Genomic DNA, 17,216 nt, shown 5'->3' with positions numbered 1-17,216 from the left:
TAAGGACGCCGGCTACCGCCTGCATTAGGGTAATACAAACTTTCACTTCTAAAATATCACATCACTTTATAAAATAGCCCATGCTGTGTTTTAGTAGCTTTTTTGAGTGAAATGCAAAACATTTTTGGAAAAATGCTAAGTGATAGTTTACCATAGTTAAGCACTTTACCCCCAGCCCTATTTCGGACACTTTTTGTTCACAAGTTAAAACCAGTATTTTTTCCTAGAAAACTACTTAGAACCCCCAAACATTATATATATATTTTTTAGCAAAGACTCTGGAGAATAAAATGTCGGTCATTGCAAATTTTTTTGTCACGCGGTATTTGCGCAGCGGTCTTTAAAACGCCATTTTTTTGGAAAAAATTTGAAAAATCACATTTCACTGCATTTAAAAAATACTAAACAGTAAAGTTTGCCCATTTTTTTTGTATATTGTGAAAGATGATGTCACGCCGAGTAAATAGATACCAAACATGTTACGGTTTAAAATTGCGCCCCCCCCCCCCGTGGGATGGCAACAAACTACGGTCAATAGAGATCTCAATCTGCAACGCTTTAAATTTATTTATCGGTTACCAGTTTAGAGTTTTTTTTTAATTATTGCCCACGCTCTGGCGATCGCGGCGATACCTCACATGTGTGGTTTGAACAGCGATTTCATTTGCGGCTCGACTTGCGTATACGTTTTTTTTTTGTGCGCGAGCTAACGGGGGCGGCTACATTTTTTTTTTTTTCCTATTTATTTTTTCTTTTTTTTTAACTTTATTACAGGTTTTTTAAAAAAAAAAAAAATCTGATCACTTTTATTGCTGTCACAAGCAATGTAAACATCCCTTGTGACACCAATATGTAGTGACAGGTACACTTTATGGAGGGATCGAGGGTCTAAAAGACCCTAGACTCCTCCACTACACTTCCCTGTATGCAAAACGCCGAAAACGGCATTTTTGCATACAGCCGTTTTTTCAAATCTGCCGCCTTTTGCAGCAGAGTAACCCGGAAGTGACGTCATGGACGCCGCCTCCGGGTTACGTCATCGGAGACCCGATCAATGCCATTTCCGGCATTCATCGGGACTCCATCCAGCAGGCGGACGCGCCGGCTGGGTGCTCAGGGCTCCCGGTGGGACGGGAGCCCCGAGAAAAGCCGCGGGAGGGGGGGGGACGTCCCCTCCCGCCCCCCGGGTAACGATCGAGCGGCTCCCGAGCCACATCGATCATCACTGACGGAAAGCCGACCGTCGGCTTCAAACAACGGTACCGGGATGATGCCTCTAGCTAGAGGCATCATCCCGGTATAACCACTCAAAGTCAGCCGACGTAGATCTACGTGGCTGGTCATTAAGTGGTTAATAAGCAGTAGATACCACTTAGTGAATTGAGCCCAATGTCCGTTTTATAATTGGTTCAGACAGTGAAAATTTCTCACACATGTGGTATCACCATACTCAGAAAGAGTAACAGAATGTGTTTTGGATTGTAGTTCTAAGTTTGTCCGTGCTGTGGGTGCGAAATAGCTCATTAAACTGACATCTTTGTGTAAAAACATTCATTTTCATTTTCTGTCCGCATTTTTCAAAAACTCGTGACAAAAAAATAAGGTCTTCAAAAGACTCTGCATGCCTCCTAGAAATACCCTTGGGTGTTTACTCATGTGGTCATTTTGTGGGTGTTTCTACTGTCCTGGTGTTCCAGGGCCTCCAAAAACGTGAGAGTTAGTCAGAAAATTAGACTTTTAATTTATGCCCTAAAATGCATGAAAGTGCTCCTTGGATTTTGGGTCCATCTGTGTGGCTAGGCTGTGAAAAAATCTCACTTATGTGGTATCACTATACTTATAAAGAATAGTTGAATGTGTTTTGGTTGTAATTCTATGTATGTCCATGCTGTGTGCTAGAAATATCTTACTATTTGACAACTTTGTGTAAAAAAAAAAAAATCAAAACAAAAAAAAAAACATTATTCCTGCATTTTTCAAAAATGACATTTAAAAAAAACTCAATATGCCTTTCAGAAAATATGTCTACTCTTACTAATTTTATGGGTGTTTCCACAGTCCTGGTGCTCCAGGGCCTCCAAAAATGCTAATTGAAAGCTCAAAAGGTGTTCCTTGGATTTTGGGTTCCTCTATACATCTAGGCTGTAAAAAAGTCTCACATACTGTATGTGGTACCCCCATTTTTAGGAGGCATAACAGAATATATATTGGGTTATAATTGTAAGTATGTCTATGCTATGTGTGAGAAATAATTTGTAAAAATGGAAACTTTTTAAAAATATTTCAATATTTCAAGGAGTGATTCCACAGAATGTACAATTGAGGTTGAGCTCAGTCAGGATTTTATGTTTCTCTTTTTCTCATATATAAATATACGGACAGTTCCCTCTTAACAGAACCTAATTTAAGTTCACGCCCCTTTTTTTTCTCCTATTCTGTCTTAAGGACACATTTTACAATGTTTTTTCTTTCAATTAGTTTTGATTTATACACAGGATGTTTGTTACAATGAATGATTTATTATATCCTTCAGAGTGGAAACCTCGGGGATGATATTATTATTGGTAAAGAAGAGTATAAAGAGGGGGATGGGGAGTATGGAGTGATGGAGGAGTTTTCAGAAGGACACAAGAATATGATGGAGCCACCTAATGCCAGGAACCCCCCAGAGAGATGTCCCCGTCCTCTGTATTCCCAAGATTCCACACAGGAAGATCACACCACCCCTCATCTTTACAAGGTTGGTGGGACGGAGCTTATTAAACACAGATTCATGGAGACAATGTGCGGTTTTCTTATGTGATGGCACCATAATAAAGCTTATATTTTACAGATGATATTTTCTCTCATGTTCTTGATTTAGAGTGGAGATCCAATAGATATAGAATTTGAGGTTAAAGCAGAAGAAGAGACATATGTGAGGGATGATCAGCAGTCTATGGAGGAGAATGGAATAATGAGGACATTTATAGAGGAAGACACTCCTACAGTGATCAGCACAGGTGGGTCATTAACAATAAATACATTCAGGTTAAACTGGAAGCAAAATGTAGATTTATCATAGCTGTTACTAGACCTAGGCACCTGGGGCATGTACTTTGAGGGCCAGTTCACACCATAGAAACACATTTCAGAAGCATTTTCTGCATGCTCATTGTGACAGGAGTCACTGGGGGCTCGTGGAACCCAGCTTACATTATAGAGGTCGGAAAACTCCTTTTTACTCTTATTCCCTCTTATGTGTAAATAACCCTGTGTCTATTAGGGGCACAGGGTGTCAGAGAAAATGATGAACATTACTTAACCACTAGCCGATCGGCTGCAGTACATATACTGGTTGGTCCTATTGCGCAAAATAACGTACCTGTCTGTAATTTCATGCAATAGCCAGAGGGGGCACGCACGCTGATTAGGCCACAGGGGGGAGCCAATCAGCGGGTCCGGTGGACACGATACCTGCCGGCCACCGGCGATTTCTCATCAGAGAGACAGGATGGCGATCTGCAGATGTAAACAAGGCAGATCACCGTCCTGTCAGGTAAGAACAGAGAGATCTTGTGTTCCTCCTAAGCAGAAACACAGATCTCTTTGTTCATACAGTCAGTCCATTCCCCACACAGTAAGAAAGCATCCCCTAGGGACACACTTAACTTTTTGATCACCCCTGGTGTTAACGTCTTCCATGCCAGTGATATTAGTACAGTGACAGTGCATATTTTTAGCACTGATTACTGAAAAAATGGCCTGGTCATTAAAGGGGGGTTGGTAAAACCTTCTAGAGCTGAAGTTGTTAATGGACACTGAGAATATGGTTTGGATTACTTGAAACGGGACAGAAATATTACTGAAGAAATCTTTGACGATAAATTAGTTCCACTTTATCAGACTGCTGGGACATAGTTTCTCTTCCAATGACGTGTCTAGTGGACAGAATACTCAAATGTGTGTCTCTCGCATTGTATGCCTCCTAGGGTGCAGTCCCATTGTTAATTGTGTTAATTAAGACCTCTATTGTTTCAGTCTGCTCATCTCTCGAACAGGTGATTGACCACTTAAGGACCGGGCCTATTTCTGACACTTGTTGTTAAAATCAGTATTTTTTTTTTCTAGAAAATTACTTAGAACCCCAGTAGTACAGGTCTATACATTATGTAACAAAGGGTTAATTACATATATTCATTTATTGGCAGGTTCATATATTCACCCTTTCAGATTTGTGGATGAAGTACAATAATTAAGACCACACACAAGTAGTATAGTAGTAAAAAGATTTGCTCAGCTTCGATTAAAGATGGAATACAGATGATAAAACAGAAAAATTCACTTCAGTTTCAATCCAGGGAACCCCTCAACTTCTGAAGTCATCAGAAAGTTCTGGAATCGACAATCTCTATATCTCCAGGCACATATTCACTTGTATGTCCTGGGCTAGGCTCTGACTCAATCTTAAAGCGGAGTTCCGGGCACAAAAACGATATTTTTTTTTTGTGCCCCTCCGCTAGGTAGACCTGACCTGAAAAGGAATTTTTTTTTTTTGTTTACTTACCTTGTAATTGAAGATCGAAGATACTCACCTCAGAGTACTTCCTCCCTCGGAGCCGCGGCTCACCCCGTCACTTCCTGTCTCGCTATGATTCCTGGGAGCTGAACGTCACAGCTCCCAGGAATCAATGCGACGGCACTGGCCCCGCTCGTCATTTCCGGGCGACGCTGCATTCCCCTGCTAAACAGCTTCTGGGCATGCCCAGAAGCTGTTTAGGAATGCGGCGCCGCGCCGGAAGTGACGAGAGGGGCCGGTGCAGGCGCATTCTGGGAGAAGAAGACGCGGAAGAAGACGCAGAAGAGGACCGCGCCGGCTTCAGCTGCCCACAACAGAGATGGCAACGCTGGAGAAGAAATTTTATAAGTAAGTATTTCTTCTAAAAGGTAAGTGCGAACCGGGACAGATCAGAGGCTAGCCATTGTGGAATGTGCTAGCCCTGACTGCGCCGGGGGTATGTTTAGTAAAAAATCACTTCTGTGCCCGGAACTCCGCTTTAAGCTGGTATTGTATTCATAATTGAAAAAGGCGCCAATAAGCTGGTTTTATCCAGTTCTAACAAAAGAATGGCTATAACGGTCCTGAGACAATGTGACCATCTGTGAGGTCAGAAAGATGAATGTATGCAAGAATGGCAGAGCCATTCAGTATACAGAAATGTATATAAGAAATGATCACTTAAATCTATCATAGTTAATAACCACTAATACCAAGTTCTTTGTAAATGAATTATGAATATAGACCCTTACTACAACCCCCAAACATTATATATATTTTTAGCAAAGACTCTAGAGAATAAAATGGTGGCAATATTTTTTTGTCATGCGGTATTTGCACAGTGGCCTTTCAAACGCTTTTTATTTTGGTAAAAATAAATTTCACTGCATTTAAAAAAAATACTAAACAGTAAAGTTAGCCAAATTTTTTTCTATAATGTGAAAGATAATGTTACGCCGAGTAAATAGATAGCCAACATGTCATGCTTCAAAATTGCGCACGCTTGTGGCGACAAACATTGTTACTTAAAAAACTCCATAGGCGATGCATTTCAAAATGTCTACAGGTTACCAGTTTAGAGTTACAGAGGAGGTCTAGGGATAGAATTATTGCCCTCACTCTAATGATCGCGGCGATACCTCACATGTGTGGTTTAAATTTGTGGGCGCGACTTGCGTATGCATTCGCTTCTGCATGTGAGCTCGGAGGGACGGGGCGCTTTAAATCTTTTTTTTCTTATTTATTTTACTTTTTTTTTTTTTACAATGTCCCTTTAAAAAAATTTTTTTAACACTTTTATTCTTATTACAAGAAATGTAAACATCTTTTGTAATAGAAATAAGCAGGACCTCACATCTCACATCTACACTAAAAAAAAAAAAAAAAAAGTATTTTTTTATAATCATTAAAAAAATGGGCCCTTTAAGGCCGTTAGAAGGAAGTGACGTATGACGTTGCTCTGGTCCTCCAAAGCCATAGAGTGGAGTGGGGTCCATCTTGCCCTCACTCGACTTCCTTCCTAGGAGGGGAGAGGAACGGACCGCTTTCCCCACTACCAATGGCTCCGTTAGGCGGGGAAAACGACCAGGAAGCGGCGGGAGGGGAGGAGGGTGGCACCTCTCAAACCACCCATAAAAGTGGCGAATCCACTACTGGGACCACTTTTCTGAGAAAGAGGACCGCCCTCCCAATAAAAATATACCGGGGTTAGGCTGCTGCCCTAACCCCAGTATTTAATGTCAAAATAGCAAAGTATAACTGCGGCAGGTGGTCCGGAAATGGTAAATATTGTGACCACTTTACCTTGTTATGGAACCATTGTGGGATGTTGTGTTTTATTCTTATAATAATGTGTATTGTACAGTATTTTGCATCCAGGTTTGTAGGTGCTGAATAGTCGGGTCACCTAGGCTGGTTTAAGTGACTAGTTAATGAGCTCATGTTAATTATATCACTGTCAGCTATTAGTTGCTAGAGGTGGATTAGCATAGTTTGTGTTGGTTGTTTCTTAGTTATGGTAATTATATTCCTGTATACAATATCCTTAGTATAGGTTGATGTGATCAGGCTCACCTGATGTGATGTACTATAAATTCTGTGTGAGTTTTCAACAAACAGTTCCAGTTGTCATCTAAGCTATTGTCGGCTGGTCTTGTATGGTTCGCTATAATATCTGGTTCCTATGTCCAGACTGGAGGAAGCTGTATAATGACGGAAGCACCAAAGTGGTGTTCTGGACTGTTCCACCACACTCGTTTTTGATGCATTCTGGTCTTTTTTCTTCACCTTAAATAAGGACATGTGTGTTGCAGTGAGGTTTTGGTGTGTTTGGTGGTGCTTATTTGTGTATTACCACGTCCCATTACAATTCAGTGCAGTAAAAATGCAGCATGTTCTACTATTTGTTCTAGAACTGGAATGCACTGGTGTGAACTGTGCCATTGAAAACCATATAACCTACTATCCATGCATTTTTGGATGCAGAAAAAAATGCACTGGACTGCATGTGGTGTGAACTGGCCCTCAGTCTTCTTCCCTATGCCTGGGTCCAACAAGACTTTTGTCAACACAATTCTCCCAGAGTTACTTGCTCTGTTGTCTGCTGGCTGTGCCAGATGGAGGGATATCTCTGTATAGTCTCAGACCCAAGTCACTGAGTGCAGTCTCAGGAGATGGGAGGCAGCGGTGTGGGACCTCTGCAACTTGTCTCATGTAAACATTTATTAACATCTACTGATTACCAATATTATGAGTCCTGATCCTTACACTGTATATTTTATATTGTACATGACATACTCCCGATCCCTGCATTATATACTCTATGTTGTACATTACATACTCCTGACCCCTGTACTGTATACTCTATGTTGTACATTACATACTCCTGACCCCTGCACTATATACCCTATGTTGTACATTACATACTCCTGACCCCTGTACTGTATACTCTATGTTGTACATTACATACTCCTGACCCCTGCACTATATACTCTATGTTGTACATTACATACTCCTGACCCCTGTACTGTATACTCTATGTTGTACATTACATACTCCTGACCCCTGCACTATATACTCTATGTTGTACATTACATACTCCTGACCCCTGCACTATATACTCTATGTTGTACATTACATACTCCTGACCCCTGTACTGTATACTCTATGTTGTACATTACATACTCCTGACCCTTGCACTATGTACTCTATGTTGTACATTACATGCTCCTGACCCCTGCACTATATACTCTATGTTGTACATTACATATTCCTGACTCCTGCACTATATACTCTGTGTTGTATATTACATAACCCTGACCCCTGCACTATATACACTATATTGCACATTACATTATTCTGACACTACAGAGTCCTATCTGTTTTATCCTGTATAATAAGTTGTACATTACATAGGCTTTACTTCTTTTTGCACCCATTTCCTACCAGCTGGACATTTTATATCCTATGATTTGATTGGAGCACAGACTTTAACATGTTGATAATAATGTGACAAAAATCCTCAAACTTTGGAACCTTAACCACTTACCAACCGCCCACCGTGTATTTACTCTAAATACCGTGGTTATGGCAGCAGATAGATAGATAGGACCCGCCGGCATGCGGGGAAAACGATCCGGTCCCCGTTCCTCGCAGACAGGAAGTCGAGTGAGGGCGAGCTGGCCCCCACTCGACTCTATGGTCTTGGAGAACCGGAACGACCTCAAACGTCGTTGCCTAGCAACCGGTTTAAAGGGCCGATTTTTTTTTTTCAACAATTTTTTTTTCTTTTCTTTTTTATTGTAGATGTGAGATGTGAGGTCTTTTTGACCCCCAGATGTCACAATAAAGAGGTCCTGTCATGCCTATTTCTGTTACAAGGGATGTTTACATTCCTTGTAATAGTAATAAAATGATCAAAAATTCTTTTTTTTTTTTTTAAATTGTGTAAAAATAATAAATAAAATAAATAGGAAAAAAAAATTAAAGTGCCCTGTCCCCGTTAGCTCGCTCGCTGAAGCGAATGCGTATGCAAGTCCCGCCCACATATGTAAACGATGTTCAAATCACACAGGTGAGGTATTGATGCGATCGTTGGAGTGAGAGCAATAATTTGAGCCTTAGACCTCCTCTGTAACTCTAAGCTGGTAACCTGTAGAAATTTTTAAAGTGTTGCCTATGGCGATTTTAAAAGTACCAATGTTTGTCGCCATTCCGCGAGCGTGCGCAATTTTGAAGCATGACATGTTGGGTATCTATTTACTCGGCATAACATTATCTTTCACATTATGGAAAAAATTGGGCTAACTTTACTGTTTTCTCATTTTTTAATTCAAAAAAGTGAATTTTTTTCAAAGAAATTGCGTTTGGAAGACCGCTGCGCAAATATGGTGTGATAAAAAGATTACAAGGATCTCCATTTTATTCTCTAGGGTCTCTGCTAAAAAAATATATTGTTTGGGGGTTCTAAGTAGTTTTCTTGCAAAAAAAAAAATGATTTTAGTTTGTAAACACCAAGTGTCAAAAATAGGCCGGTCTTAAAGTGGTTAAACAGAAAGTAATAATGTGGGAGGAGTCAATAACCCAATTATGGTGGTCTTCAGGATCAGTCCAGTCTTCATCTTGGTTGCTCTCCCCCCATCCTCACTCTCTGACCTCTGATGGGACTCAGCCCCGCTAGTATTCATGACTAAATCATGGACTAAATATGGAAATGCAGGACTTCTTGTGTTGGGAAGATGGCAATGAGTGGTAGAGGGGGTGGGGACACTCATCCTATAATCCCCTCATCACTGTCACTTCTATAAAAGACAGTTCTCGTTGTTTCCTCACTATAAAAGACAGTTCTTGTTGTTTCCTCACTCTCTGACTAAGGTCCATGAATAAAGAAATGAACTGGTAGGAGATCAGAGGACCCATTTACTAGTTACTTTGAGGGGGGAATTGTAAGATCCTCAGAGACAAAGCTGCCTGATGTGGGCGGAGTCCTGGTTTAGGGGAACCAATCTGCTCATGTCTTGTAATAATCTTTTTATTTCTATTTTAGTAGATGGACGGGAGATGAAGAAAACCTCAGAGGATTGTCTCACTTTGTCTCCAGACTGTAAAGTAGAAGATGAGGACATCACACAGTATAGTCCAGGAGAAAACCCGGCTACCTCAAATGTCCATCCGCCACCACACAGTGTAGATGGACCATTGTATTCCTCTTATCCTGAGGAACCACAGACTGTGAGGGACGGTGCCGTCCTTCCAACAGATAAGAGGTTTTCCTGTACTGAGTGCGGGAAGTGTTTCCATTCTAAATGCAATCTTGATATGCATAAAAGAACTCACACAGGAGAGAAGCTGTATTCCTGTCCTGAGTGCGGGAAATGTTTTGCACCAAAATCAGGACTTGTTAAACATCAGAGATATCACACAGGGGAAAAAGCATATCTTTGTCTTGAGTGCGGGAAATGCTTTGTACAAAAATCAAAACTTCTCACACATCAGAGATCTCACACAGAGGGAAAGCCGTATCCTTGTCCTGAGTGCGGGAAATGTTTTTCAGAAAAGTCAATTTTTGACACACATCAGAGATCTCACACAGGGGAGAAGCCATATTCCTGTCCTGAGTGCGGGAAATGTTTTTCACAGAAGTCCATTCTTTACACACATCAGAGATATCACACAGGAGAGAAGCTGTTTTCCTGTCCTGAGTGCGGAAAATGTTTTTCGCAAAAGTCCAATCTTAACACACATCAGAAATCTCACACAGGGGAGAAGCCATATTCCTGTCTTGAGTGTGGTAAATGTTTTTCCCTGAAGTCCAATCTTAACACACATCAGAAAACTCACACGGGGGAAAAGCCGTATTCCTGTCTTGAGTGTGGTAAATGTTTTTCCCTGAAGTCCAATCTTAACACACATCAGAAAACTCACACAGGGGATAAGCCCCATTCCTGTCCTGAGTGTGGTAAATGTTTTTCCTGGAAGTCCAATCTTTACACACATCAGAGATCTCACACGGGGGAAAAGCCGTATTCCTGTCTTGAGTGCGGAAAATGTTTTTCGCAAAAGTCCAATCTTAACACACATCAGAAATCTCACACAGGGGAGAAGCCATATTCCTGTCTTGAGTGTGGTAAATGTTTTTACTGGAAGTCCAATCTTTACACACATCAGAGATCTCACACGGGGGAAAAGCCGTATTCCTGTCTTGAGTGTGGTAAATGCTTTTCCCTGAAGTCCAGTCTTTACACACATCAGAAAACTCACACGGGGGAAAAGCCGTATTCTTGTCTTGAGTGTGGTAAATGTTTTTCCCTGAAGTCCAATCTTAACACACATCAGAAAACTCACACAGGGGATAAGCCCCATTCCTGTCCTGAGTGTGGTAAATGTTTTTCCTGGAAGTCCAATCTTTACACACATCAAAGATCTCATACGGGGGAAAAGCCGTATTCCTGTCTTGAGTGCGGGAAATGTTTTTCACAGAGGTCCAATCTTTACACACATCAGAAATCTCACACGGGGGAGAAGCCATATTCCTGTCCTGAGTGTGGGAAAAGTTTTTCACAGAGGTCCGTTCTTTACACACATCAGAAATCTCACACGGGGGAGAAGGCGTTTTCCTGTCCTGAGTGCGGAAAATGTTATTCGCAAAAGTCCAATCTTAACACACATCAGAAAACTCACACGGGGGAAAAGCCGTTTTCCTGTCCTGAGTGCGGGAAATGTTATGTACAGAAATCAGATCTTGTCAAACATCAAAGATCTCATACGGGGGAAAAGCCGTATTCCTGTCTTGAGTGTGGGAAATGATTTTCACAGAGGCCCACTCTTTACACATATCAGAAATCTCACACGGGGGAGAAGCCGTATTCCTGTCCTGAGTGTGGGAAAAGTTTTTCACAGAGGTCCGTTCTTTACACACATCAGAAATCTCACACGGGGGAAAAGCCGTATTCCTGTCTTGAGTGCGGTAAATGTTTTTCCCTGAAGTCCAATCCTAACACACATCAGAAAACTCACATGGGGGAAAAGCCGTATTCCTGTCTTTAGTGTGGTAAATGTTTTTCCCTGAAGTCCAATCTTTACACACATCAGAGATCTCACACGGGGGAGAAGCCATATTCCTGTCTTGAATGCGGTAAATGTTAGGTACATAAATCAGATCTTGTCAAACATCAAAGATCTCACACGGGTGAGAAGCCGTTTTCTTGTCCTGAGTGCGGGAAATGTTTTTCGCAAAAATCCAATCTTAACACACATCAGAAATCTCATACAGGGGAAAAGTCGTATTCCTGTCTTGAGTGTGCGAAATGTTTTTCCCTGAAGTCCAGTCTTTACACACATCAGAGATCTCAAACAGGGGAGAAGCCATATTCCTGTCTTGAGTGTGGGAAATTTTTTTCCACAGAAGTCCAATCTTTACAGACATCAGAGATCTCACACGGGGGAGAAGCCACTTTCCAGTCCTGAGTGAGGGAATTGTTACTCACTGAAGTCCTGTCTTCCTGTACATCAGGGATCCCACACAACCCTCGAGGTGTATTAGTGTCTTGAGTGTGGGAAATGTCTTCTATATGAATGTTGGTGGACATGTGGGGAGGAAGCACACCCTGATACACACCTCAGATATACTCCATGGCTGATCTTCATCATGTAAGAAACACTTTATAAGGAGATGAGAGATCACCAAAGACATGGATGAAGTGTTGTACTGTGTTGGTCATTGATAGCAGTAGAAAAATAAAAATGGAGTCATTACCTTTCATTGGCTGAGTACATTTTGTGCGGGAAGATGTCACAACACTGTATGTAAAGCGCTGTTCCAGCTGTGGAATAAATGTTTAAGTCAGCAGCTACAAATGCGGTACAAATCCTGTATCTGCTGACTTTTAATATATAAACACTTACCTGTCCGGGGAGCCCGCCATGTCGGAACTCCAGCCGATTTTCCGATCAGCTGCCGGTTGCTGCCGCTGCCATTCACTCTAATGGAATCCGGCAATGATGCCTTTCGGCTTCACAGCCGGTTCCCTACTGCGCTGCGCATTCTCATTGGCTTGGCAGTGGGGGAAGGAGAAAGGGGGCGGAACTTCCAAGAGACGGTGCCGCAGCTCTGTCTCCCAGAAGTGGGAAAAACTAGGGACCCGTTCCCCCCTCCCCCCAAATGTGGTACCGGAGGGGGGGAGGAAGCAAATGAGTGGAAGTTCCACTTTTGGGTGGAACTCCGCTTTAAATAGTTTATTTCATACATTGATTTCCTTGGCTCCATCTAGTGGCCATAATGCAGTATTGTGCTATTTTTACAGATGGAGGTATTTTAGGAAAAATATCCAATTATAAGTGTTGCGCTAAATCATAAATAAATACATGACAATAAACACAATCTAGTGCTCTCTGTCTATAAATCAATCAGCAAACGTTTATTTGAAGAAAGGGGTACTCACAATACACTCAATGGAGTCAGGCAAGGCAAACAAACAAGTCTCCAAGCGAGAGAGGAAAGGGAGTGATGTCCGCAGCATGGCTCCGCCCCCCCCGAACGCGTTACGTCGGCGCTAAGGGCTGTGACTTCTTCAGCAAGGCCCCTTGCCTGACTCCATTGAGTGTATTGTGAGTATCCCTTTCTTCAAATAAATGTTTGCTGATTGATTTATAGACAGAGAGCACTAGATTGTGTTTGTTTTCTGTCCTCATATTCATCCGGTTTCATGGATTTATGGGCTTCATGATCCTGGACTCGCCTGAGATATCGTTTTGCTGGCTTTATGTCACCCCTGCAGGGGACTGCTGTTTCTGACTCTGGGTGGCTCCTGGGTCAGATACTGAGGTGAGAGGCTTGTATATCTGGTGGCGGATCCTTATAATCACGGAGGTGTCTTTTGGCATAAATTGATCACGTTTTTACACGTGGACTTTATAACATTTACCCTAAGGGGCTTATCTAGCACTATTATCACTTATTTGGAATTTATGGACTTTTTCACATTTTTTTATATTGTTGAACCATATTATCACATGTATTTATTTATGATTTAGTGCAACACATTTACCTTGGATTTGTTTGCTTTTTTGTGTAGTGGGATCACAATTTAGTGTTTGCAGCTTTATCACAGATTTATTTTTGATATTGTACATTTATTGCGCTGATAGATGTTTACACTTTTAAATATCCAATTATGTCCACTAGGTGGATCTGATGATCACAGGAAATCACAGTGACATCACAGCCAGAATTTGTAACAGCTGGAAGAATGATTGTCCTATTTTTTAATACTTTTTATTTTTTTTAAATAAATAGACCGTTTACTTTCCTACTATAGACATGGATTTATACTGTAAATGAAAACCAATCTTACCACTTGCCGACTAGCCGCTGCAGATATACAGCGGCAGGTTCCCACGAAATGCCGTACCTGTATGGCGGTTTGAAGGAGCGATCCTGGGGGCACTGAGGGAAGCTGAGGTTCGGGCCGGCGGCTGCAATTGCTGCCGGGCACCCATGATCGCTCCCCGTGGAGACAGAACGGCGGTCTGCTGTTGTAAACACGGCAGACCGTTGTTCTCTCGGTAATCACAGAACTCATGTATTCCTTCAATCTAGGAACACATGTCCCTGTAATGATTCCATAAGCCCATCCCCCGCACAGTTAGAAAACACCCCCTAGGCATACATTTAACCCTTTAATCGCCCCTGAGTTAATCTCTTCCCTGCCAGTGTCATTAGTACAGTAACAGTGCATATTTTTAGCACTGATTACTGTAGTAATGACACTGGTCCCCCCAAAAGTGTCAAAAATGTCAGTTAGGGGTCCGATCTGTCCGCCGCAATGTCGCAGTCCCACTAAAAATCGCAGATCGCCGCCATTACTAGTAAAAAAAACAAAAAGATAAATAAAAATTACACAAATCGTTCCTCTAGTTTGTAGACGAGATAACATTTGTGCAAACCAATCAAAATACACTTATTGGGATTTTTCTTACCAAAAATATGTAGCAGAATACAAATTGGCCTAAAATGATGAAAAAATGTGATTTTTAAATTTTTAAATTTTTTTTATTGGGAAAGTTATATAGTAGAAAGTAAAAAATATTGTTTTCTTTGTTAATAGCGCAAAAAATAAAAATTGCACAGGTGATCAAATACAACCAAATAAAGCTCTATTTGTGGGGAAAAAAAGGACATCAATTTTATTTGGGTACAGCATCGCACGACCGTGCAATTGTCAGTTAAATGCAGCAAAAATCGCAAAAAACGGCCTGGTCATTAAGGGGGAAAATCTTCTGGTTCAGAAGTGGTTAATCAGCGCATCCCCGTTTCTCTACAGTGAATATAATTAATATGGATAACACAGGTAAGTTGCTGCTGACACCAAAAAGTGCTTTCACAGCAATGAATATAATCTAAAAGCAAATGAAAGTGCAGCACAGCACACCTATCAAACATAAAGTGCAAAATGTAAATATCAATGTGAATATTTCACAACATAATTTATCCTCTATACCAAATATTACCCACCTCCTTCCCAAGCCTATTCCCACACTTCCCTCCCACATGGAAAAATCAACTTTTTTCCACTAGACAATTACTTAGAACCCACAAACATTATATATATATATGCAAAAAGGGTTTATGCAGAAATTGCCGTGTAATGGAGGCCCTTACCCCTATGAGAGATAAACAAAAAAACTAGGGGATAGAAGAAAGATGGGGCTTTACGGGCCAGTGGGAGTAGAAGGATCTGAAACAAAACTTATTGTAAAACCAAAATAACATTTTATTGATACAAAGATTGATAAAAATCAGCACGGGTGACCATGCCTATATGGATGACAATAACCTGACATATATAATAAAATCAAACAATAATGTCACTACTGAAATAGAAACATATCCCATAAGGGGATTATAGCTAAAACAAAGCCTGTATGAGGTGGAAGATGGGTCTCAGGTTGGATTCGGTCAGAGTAGGTCCCCAGCAAGCCGACGCGTTTCGCTCAAGGCTTCCTCAGGGCCTGAGAGACCATGACAGACCGATGTTTCCTTCTTAGTAGTGACTAACCTCATACAGGCTTTGTTTTAGCTATAATCCCCTTATGGGATATGTTTCTATTTCAGTAGTGACATTATTGTTTGATTTTATTATATATGTCAGGTTATTGTCATCCATATAGGCATGGTCACCCGTGCTGATTTTTATCAATCTTTGTATCAATAAAATGTTATTTTGGTTTTACAATAAGTTTTGTTTCTGATCCTTCTACTCCCACTGGCCCGTAAAGCCCCATCTTTCTTCTATCCCCTAGTTTTTTTGTTTATGCAAAAAGGGTGTGTAATTCTCGCGCTGTCTGATGATTATGCCCACCTAAAACCTTTAATGCTGCAGGTACTATTATTGGTAACCTACACAATCCAGATCAATGTAACAGGGGGGAGTAACGCTCTTTAAAGGTGCATCTGTGCTTAAAACTATTTATGTGTTGTTCCCAGGGCCGGCCTTTGGGGAGTGCGAGCCGTGCGGCCGCACAGGGCGCCATGGGCAACAAGGGCGCCGTGCGGCCATCACAGCTCGCAAAAGATCAGGTGATTCAGGCCGCACAGCGGGAGGTGAGCGGCGACCGCAGCCTGGACAGGGTTAACACAGGCCGCGGCCGCCGCTTACCTCCCACTGTGCGGCTGTGCCTCGGTCACCCGTACTGATGCAGTGAGGCGAGCTGTGTATCACACACAGCTCAGCCTCCGCTCCCATCCTTCCACGCTGACGATCTCTCTTCCCTCCCTGCACTGACGCCAGAGGAGAGATCATCAGCTCCTTCTCGCACCGCCCCTTCTCCTCCTCCTCCCGCCCCGCCCACACTCCCGGGGATGTGTGGGCCGGAAGTTTAAAGAAAAATAAAAGCTGCAGAGAGCGGAAGGTAAGTGAGGACTCTCTCCTTTAAAAAATGTAAGGGGGGGCTTTTTGTGGGGAGCTCTGTGTGAGGGGGGGTCTGTGATGTAAGGGGGGGCTCTCTGATGTGGGGGCTCCGTGGGGGGCTCCATGGAGGGGGGTCTGATGTAAGGGGGCTTTGTGTGGGGGGTCTGTGATGTAAGGGGGGGCTCTCTGATGTGGGGGGCTCCATGGGGGGGTCTGATGTAAGGGGGCTTTCTGTGGGGGTCTGTGATGTAAGGGGGGCTCTCTGATGTGGGGGGCTCTGTGTGGGGGGGGCTCTGATGTAAGGGGGCTTTGTGTGGGGGGTCTGTGATGTAAGGGGGGCTTTGTGTGGGGGGTCTGTGATGTGGGGGGCTCCACGGGGGGGGGGGGGTCTGATGTAAGGGGGCTTTGTGTGGGGGGTCTGTGATGTAAGGGGGGCTCTCTGATGTGGGGGGCTCTGTGTGGGGGGGGGCTCTCTGTTGTAAGGGGGCTTTGTGTGGGGGGTCTGTGATGTAAGGGGTGCTTTGTGTGGGGGGTCTCTGATGTGAGGGGGGCTTTGTGTGTGTAGGGGAGCTTTGTGTGTGGGGTCTCTGATGTGACAGGGGCTCTGTGTGTGGGGTCTCTGATGTGAGGGGGGCTCTGTGTGTGGGGTCTCTGATGTGAGGGGGGCTCTGTGTGTGGGGTCTCTGATGTGAGGGGGGCTTTGTGTGTGTAGGGGGGCTTTGTGTGGGGGTCTCTGATGTGAGGGGGGCTTTGTGTGTGGGGTCTCTGATGTG

The 17,216-nt window shown here is 42.7% G+C and overlaps 2 protein-coding genes and 1 pseudogene across 3 annotated transcripts in view; 2 read left to right on the top strand and 1 right to left on the bottom strand.

The window, feature by feature from the left end:
- Positions 1-17,216, bottom strand: part of LOC309550283 (uncharacterized protein) — a 1,519,274-nt gene that overhangs the window by 1,308,570 nt on the left and 193,488 nt on the right.
- LOC309549989 (uncharacterized protein) overlaps positions 1-17,216 on the top strand; it is a gene marked incomplete at its 3' end in the record, with an annotated part of 336,501 nt that overhangs the window by 208,332 nt on the left and 110,953 nt on the right. The window lies entirely within an intron of this gene.
- Positions 3,494-11,680, top strand: LOC309549991 (annotated as a pseudogene). The gene is made up of 2 exons: positions 3,494-3,538; positions 10,766-11,680. The product of its transcript is annotated as an uncharacterized misc_RNA (transcript).

This window comes from Pelophylax lessonae (assembly GCF_965119305.1).
Source record: "Pelophylax lessonae genome assembly, chromosome: 3".
Lineage (NCBI taxonomy): Eukaryota > Metazoa > Chordata > Amphibia > Anura > Ranidae > Pelophylax > Pelophylax lessonae.
The sequence above is the reverse complement of the archived record's forward strand: the minus strand, read 5'-3'. Positions and strand labels throughout refer to the sequence as shown.